The sequence below is a fragment of the Artibeus jamaicensis genome, unplaced genomic scaffold (genome assembly GCF_021234435.1).
Source record: "Artibeus jamaicensis isolate MK-2021 breed Jamaican fruit bat unplaced genomic scaffold, CSHL_Jam_final contig_519, whole genome shotgun sequence".
NCBI lineage: Eukaryota > Metazoa > Chordata > Mammalia > Chiroptera > Phyllostomidae > Artibeus > Artibeus jamaicensis.
The window spans coordinates 34019554-34027774 of record NW_026521871.1 but is presented as its reverse complement, the minus strand read 5'-3'; positions in this window follow the sequence as shown (position 1 = coordinate 34027774).

The following is an 8221-nucleotide window of genomic DNA, read 5'->3' as shown; positions in this document are numbered from 1 at the left end:
TTCAAGAGATGTTTTACTTTAGCTTTTTTTTTTATTTCTTTTTTTATTTTTTGAGAGAGGGGAAGGGAAGGAGAAAGAGAGGGAGAGAAACATCAATGTGTGGTTGCCTCTCACATGGCCCCGACTGGGGACCGGGCCCCCAACCCAGTCATATGCCCTGACTGGGAATTGAACCGTGACCCTTTGGTTCGCAGCCCAGGCTCAAGGCACTGAGCTACACCAGCTAGGGCTTTACTTGAGCTTTTGACAGGCATTTAGAAAAGTAAGATCTCTCTTGGACTTATTGCTCTCTGGGTTCATGGCCTCTCAAGTGTTCCCCAACTGGAAGCCCTCTGAATCCTTTGAACAAATATTTGCTAGATATTTTATCCAGCTTTTCTCTCTGCTTTTGGAGGATGAGTTGATTTAAATGAAAATAATCTATAACAGCTGGAGTATAAGTGATTGACACAATTTTAAAATAATGAATTCAACCTAAATATAACTTATTTTTGTTTTAATGTATATTCACTTGATTATTAATAAGGCTAAATGTTTGCAAATGTGTTATATTTCATCTTCTGTGAAATGTGATTTTAGTCTTATCTCATATATTGGTTAAGTGTGATTCTATTCTTATTAGTTTTCAGTTGCAGTGTTATTATGGGTTTTTATAAGCTTCTGTGTAATAATTGTAGTAACCTTTCTATTATTATACCCAAATAATTGTACTTGGGCTACTGTTTGTTTATTTTATTGTTGTTTCAATATAATCAAATCTATTTTATCTTTCATTGCACCTTGCAATTAGTTGCAGTATTTTATTTTATATTTTTAAAGATTTTATTTATATATTTTTAGAGACAGGAGGAGGGATGGAGAAAGAGAGGGAGAAAAACATCAATGTGGTTGCCTCTCACTCTCCCTCCCCGGACTGGGGACCTGACCTGCAACCCAGGTATGTGCCCTGACTGGGAATCGAACCGGCAACACTTTGTTTCACAGGCTGGCACTCAGTCCACTGAACCACAATGGCCAAGGCTAGTTATAGTATTTTCAGCTTATAAAAACAAGTCCCTTTAGACCTCCTATCATTTGAATTTTGCTATTTACATGTGTATGATGAGTGTATATTGATTTTTAAAACTGTTAATCAGTCCATGTATTACAAAATATTTTCCTTCTCCATTATGTCCTGCTATTATCAAATATTTAATTCCTATATAAAATATAATTTATTTGATCACATATTTGCCCCATTCATCTATTTGGTGCCAGTATCACATGGTTTTAATTATTGTAGCTTTATAATGTATTTTATCTTTGATAACACTAGTCTCTCCACATTACCCTTCTTTCTCCATAGTGACTTTTGCTTGCTACTCTTCTTCATGTTCTCTTCCAGATTTATGTCAAAATCAAGTTCCCCTCACCATTACCTCAAAATGTGAAAAACAAAAGAGAAATTGATACTAGATTTCCATTCAATCTACATGCTGGAAAAAAGTAACATTAAATTGTTATGTTATCTTTTAAAGCAAGAGGCAGTCTTTTGATTATTTAACTTAATATTTTTATAACTTTCAAAAAGATTTTTAGGAGAACTTCAGCTATATTAAAATAAGCAAAATAAATAATAATTAAACAGACTTCTGATTATTTAATTTAATATTTTTAGCTCCCCAAAACTTTTGTTTAGATAGGTCACATACATCTGTTTAAAATCAATTATAGCCCCGGCTGGTGTTGCTCAGTGGATTGAGCATGGGCCTTCAAACCTGAGGGTCACTGGTTCAATTCCCAGTCAGGGCACATGCCTGGGTTGTGGGCCAGGTCCTTGGTGGGGGGCGCAAAAGAGGCAACCACACATTGATGTTTCTCTCCCTCCCTTTCTCTTCCCCTCTCTCTAAAAATAAAATAAATAAAATCTTTTAAAAAATAAATAAAATAAAATCAGTTATAGAGCTAATATATTTTCTTGCTCTTCTAAAATAAATCTGTTTTAAATAAATCTGTTGAGTTAGTGATTACTAGTTATTTAGAAATACTACTTACTAATTTATATAAATATTCACATGACTCTAATATTTTACTAATTTATTAAGTCTTCAAATTTCCATTGACATCTTTGGATTTTCAAACTATAATATTTTTTCCACACACAATGGTAATGTTCTTTTTTTACTCTTCTTTCTTTAATATATTTTATTACATTCATCAGGGCTTTTAAAATAACATTTAATAACATTATTATGACAAAACCATTATACCAACTTCTTTTCCCACACCTGTTTTTAAACATATACATTTCTAGTATTTTTACATTAATTTTAAGGTTGACTATTAGTTTAAAATATTTATCATCATGTTGAGGAAATATATTATTTTTTAACCATTTGATTAAACAGGTATTGAATTTTATCCAATGCTCTTAAAAATAATCCATTAAAATAACGTGTTCTTATTTAACCTACTGATATTACATATTTCATTTGTATAGTTTCTAATTTTACAAACTTTTGCATCGCTTAGTATATATGACTTTATTTGTCTCTGGTATATTTTATTGCATTTAAAGTATAGCATGCATAAATTATTATTTTAATTTAGAGTTACCTAAAGCATGATCTTTCAGTACCATTGTCCCTTCACTAATATTAATTACAATGTTAATTATTATAAAGTATTTCCTTTGCCTTACTTTTTTGACAAAAATTTCTCTTTTTTAATATTCATACTGCTTTATTTAATTTAGATGTGTGAGCAGATTAAGCTGGAAAAAACTTTGCCATTTTAAAACATATTTCTGTTGTTTTTCTTTAAGTATGACTTGTAAGAACTACCAAATCAGAAAGATTTTTATCTTAATTTAATATGAAGATCTTTTCATTTAAACAAGGAAATTAAAGCCCTTTACACTTGTCATAATTTTAAAAAAATTTTTAATGTATTTTATTGATTTATTTTTAGAGAGAGGGGAAGGGAAGGAGAAAGAGTGGGAGAGAAATATCAATGTGTGGTTGCCTCTCGTGAGTCCCCTGCTGGGAACTGGCCTGCAACCCAGGCATGTGCCCTGACTGGGAATCGAACCGCGATACTCTGATTCGCAGGCCCGCGCTCAATCCACTGAGCTACGCCAGCCAGGGCTAAAAATTTTTTTAATGTATTTTATTGATTATGCTATTACAGTTGTCCCATCCCCCCCTTCACTCCCCTCCACCCACATTCCCCACCTTTAGTTCATGTCCATGGATCATACATAAAAGTTATTTGGTTTCTACATTTCCTATACTATTCTTAACCTCCTCCTGTCTATTTTCTACCTACCATTTATGCTACTTATTCTCTGTACCTTTTCCCCTTCTCTCTCCTCCTCCCACTCGCCTGTTGCTAACCCTCCATGTGATCTCCATTTCTGTGATTCTGTTCCTCTTCTAGTGGTTTGCTTAGATTGTTTTTGGTTGTTGCTTTTGGGTTTTTTTTTTTTTTATTTTTTTTTTTGGAAGAAAAAGAGGAGGGAGGAAGCGGTCTGGACCGTGGTTGTTGTTCCGGCCGCTCGCCCACCGGGTTTTTGATGTTCAGTTGTTAATAGCTGTGAGTTTGTTGTCATTTTACTGTTCATAGTTTTAATCTTTTAAAAGCTTAATTGTAATTATTTCATGCTTTATTCTTTTCAATAGTTCCTTATGGTCTCCTTATCATTCGAATGACCTAGGTTTTGTTTATTTTTATCTTCTATAATTATTTATAAAATATATATGTTGTTTCCAATCTAACCAGTGACTACATTAAAATGTTTACAAGTATCTTTAATTGTGTTCTTATCTAATGATTTAAAAATAAAGCAACAACTTCTACTGCTTTTGTTTTCTCCATTTCCTCTTTCCCCATTATGAACATTAGTTACAGACTCTTCCTTTAAAAATTTAAAAACCTCTTTTCCAGGGTTATTTTATGGAAAGCATTGCTTCCTTAGTTAAAAAAAAATCTAACTACCATCATCAATTCTTAATTCGCTTCGATTATCACTAGACTTCATTAATTTATTACTTTGTCTTTACCTTTAATGCTTAGCACTAATCTTTTTTCCAGAAATTTTCTATTCTTGAGTTTTTATATTGTCCCACCTCTCAGTGATCTGGAAGAGATCTCTGAAATGTTTGCAGAAAATATTCTTCATGTCACACGTTTTGGCATCTTGAATATTTTATTATATTCTTCTGTTGCTTTTACACATAAATCAACAATTAGGTACGCCTAAAACTTGCAAATCTAACTTGTCTCTCATAAAATTATGTAGAAATTTACCTGTGGTCTTAAAAAGGTTCTTGTTTGATATAAAAATATATAAAGGCAATCTACAAAAGTAATATATATTTTTTCCTCACCTATTTGCAAGATTTGTTTGTCCTAGAAAATTTAAATTTCCCCAGCTTATGATGAGGCATTTATTATTACTCCTTAATTTTGTTCAAAAGAAAACTTATAATGTTGATGCAAGTTTTTCCTCATCAAGTTTTCCTCTATTATAACTTTAATGTTTACTTCTGATTCATAGGCTTTATATTCAGGGAAACACCAATTCTTTTATTCATAAATTCAAGAAATGTTTATTTAATACCAATAGAATATACCATGTGTTAAGCACTCTGTTAGGGATAGGGTTATAATAATAAATGTTTATTGCTCTCAAGGAGCTTATATTTTAAGTTAGAACTCCATAATTTGTATTTCCTATTTCCTCTTATCTTTTTAACTTTTACTCATTTCCTTTGGATGTTTAAACTATTTATGAACTTCTTGCATCCCTTATTTTTATTTCTGCAAAACAAAAATTTCACCTACTGAATTTTTTATTTAGTCACAATCTATTCTTATTTTTACCTGTTCTTGTTTAATTAAAAACAATATAGTCTGTCCTACTATATTGTTATAATTGCATTTCTAAGAAACCTCACATTATCAAAAGATTGTTATAAAAACACTTCTTTCAAGAAGAAAATGGACTAGCAGCTAAAAAGTTTCAAATACACAATAAGATTATTTTTACTACAGTAATACCAATAACAAATGTTTTTATATCTCTAAGTGTTTTTAACTCAAATTACACTAGTAAATTAGTCTGTCAAAACTGGTTAATACAATCCTCAACATTCTTGATCAGGTAATGTAAGACTTACAATGGAAAGTAAGACCAGATCTTAGACAAAGAGTTTCTAGGACCATAAAATAAATTATATTGCAGTTTGCAACTATCCAAGGTAAAGAAAAGACTATAACACCAATTGAGCAACCAACAAGCCATTCAAACAAATTTATTACAAATACTTCTATGGAATAACTTCATTTCTACATGATTAACTTTAGTTCTAAATGTGCCATTATGTTAAAGCTAATAATAGCCAGTACGATGTACATGATGTACCTCAATATATCGGTGATGTTATTTCCAATTCCATCTATAAAACCATAGGAGGCAAGAGAAATGACTGAAATCTTACACAGAAACAACCAGAGTTTCTGGTGCACTTCATGTATTAGGATATGCTCATTGTTCCATCCTCTCAAACTGAATGACACCCAAGTGGAAAAGCACCCATGACTTCCATGTGTTTCCACAAAATTTCCCTTTTCCTGCAGACTTGCAGAGTCACCTTCTGGCACTTACAACAAGAGCAAAGACAAAACCAGGGAAGAACAAAGGAGAATATTTTTGTGTTGCTTATATGTTTCCAGTCCTGGTGCACGAGGCCCAAGTAGCCATCAAAGGGAAGTCTTTTATGTGTGAGTGTTAAAATGAAGGAATGCAATTTTGGCCAGGATTAACTTTCATTCTGCTAAGGCTAAGAAGTGCCCGAGGTAGGTCAGGGCCAGCAACACAATAGGCCACAGGAGCATGTTAGAGAACAAATTAGAATTGATGAAGCAGGTCTTTCATCCCTTTTTATATCTAGAATATGCTTATTTCCTATGTTTTTACTGTTGATGTATAAAATTTTGTTTCAGGTGGTTCTAAAGCTTTTTAAAAACTAATTTAGTAGAAGAGTGTTCATATACTGCAACTCATTTGGTGTCTTCCCAGAAGTCCCCCAAATTGGAATCTTAAAATATGCACATTGGGATGAAAACACAGCTTAAAAACAGTTTTGTTAAATGTCTGTTTTTTTAATCCAATGAATGATTTTAAAAATTAGCTTCATTGTTTTTTAATTTACCATCTGTTAACTCAATAAATATGAGTTCTTAAAGTTAACCTAATTGTCTTGGAATTTGCTGTTTTTGAAGCTGATTAAAGTTATTTAAGTGAATTTTATTTTACATTCAGACTAGGACAAAGCCTTACTGCGTTTGGATAGATCTTGGTTAATAATTTACAAATAAATGTGCCCATTTTTAAAATGGACTAATTTTCTTTTCATGGTTTTTAATATATATCAGTCAACTCGTAAATAGGCAGAGAGGCTGATGCTGGAAAACTAGAGGAATACTATATCAATACACCAAGACTTACAGCCATTAAAAACTGTTAACATGTAGAAAATTCACATCAACTCTGTCTCTCGCTTAATAAATAAAAATAGAGTAAATATTTACTGGAATGCAATTTCTTTCATTCTACATCATCATGGATAAAAGGAACTAAGTTCTTTAAAATATTGTCCTGGCTCTGGTCACAGTGTATGGGACTAACAGTGGTCTCTGGTCCCAAGTGGGCCAATCAGAATCTTCCCTGAGGATTGTGAAAGACAGAAGGTCTTTCTCTGGGTGGCTTGACCAGAACATGTGGCCCAAGAGAAACTGGCAACCATGGTCTGCTATGTAACTGTGGGGTGAGGGGTGCTGGGCTGCTTTGAAGAAGAAGAAAGACAAAGATGGACATATGGAAAGAGAAGGTTGGTGGATTCCTTATAGCACCTTAAATACTTCTTCAACTCTTGGGGCCCCATTACACTGACTGTGAATTCCATGAAAAGTCCCAGTGTGCTTTTCCCTTTTTTCTTAAGCTCACAGTCAGTCAACTTCTGTCACACACAAGTCAAAATAACTTCAACTACTGCACAAGAGGAAAATGCCCTGGTTATGATGATTGTTTAATCAGGGATTTCTGGGCTTAGTTCCTCCCTGCTTTTCTTCAGATGAGAACTTTTTAATATTAATATATAATTTACATATTTTTTAGTTATTGTTTTTATGGTTTATCTATGAAACCTTTGCTTCCCTCCAAATTATTTAGTAGAAAGCTTTTCCTCTAAAAGCTTTAAGGTATTAGCTTCTACATTTAGATCTAAAATCCACTGCAAATTAATTTAGAATATGGTGTGAGGTAGGGATCAAGGTTTTTTAAAAAATTTTTATATGATATCTAGTTATTCTATAATTATTTATTGAAAATACTTTCTTTTGCACACTGGGTTGCTATGGTGGTGAAAATGGGAAGGGGGATGAAAAGACTATCTAAAACTAAATTCATGACAACACTAAAATGAATAGGTAGCCCTGGCCTGTGTGGCTCAGTTGGATGGAACTATTGTCCTGTAAACTGAAGGGTTGTGGGTTCAATTTGGGGGGCACATGAAGGTCACATGGCTAAGTTGCAGGCATTTGGTTATCCTCTTTGTAATATAGCTGTTGGCTCCTTCACATCTAAGTATTTCTTTAATCCTCACCCAAGGACATTTTTTAAATTGTTTTTAGAGAGAGGGAAACACTGGTAGTTTTAATTATTTTTTTCAAAATATATAGTAGTGGATGAAAATGTTTTGCCTAATAGACATCCAATTTCCTTATTTCTGGAATAATTATCCCCCAATTTATCTTGGAGAACCGTACCTCCCCGACTCCCAGCCTACATGATTTGTGTAGGGCAGCTACACTCCCAAATCTGAGGCGGGCATTTGACCTAAAGCTGGTGAATTAAAGAACCACAGTTCTTGACCAGAGTGATGACTGCAGGTAAGGGTACCTGATACACTTTCACCCAGTCACAGTCCTGTGACCTTATCTGAGCAGCTAGAGCTCATTATGCCTAAAGCAGTCCTTACACCGTATTTTTTCCAGTTTGTGTGCATGTTTGGATAGAGGTGGAGGAATAAAAGTAAAATAAAACTGAAAAAAACTTTTTATTTCTGAGTTGGATGTCTACCCTTTACAACCCAAGTTCTCCGAAATCTCATCTTATTTCTACCAAATCTGAATGTATAGACATGGAGCCGGAAATCTACATTTTTATATAGATTTTATT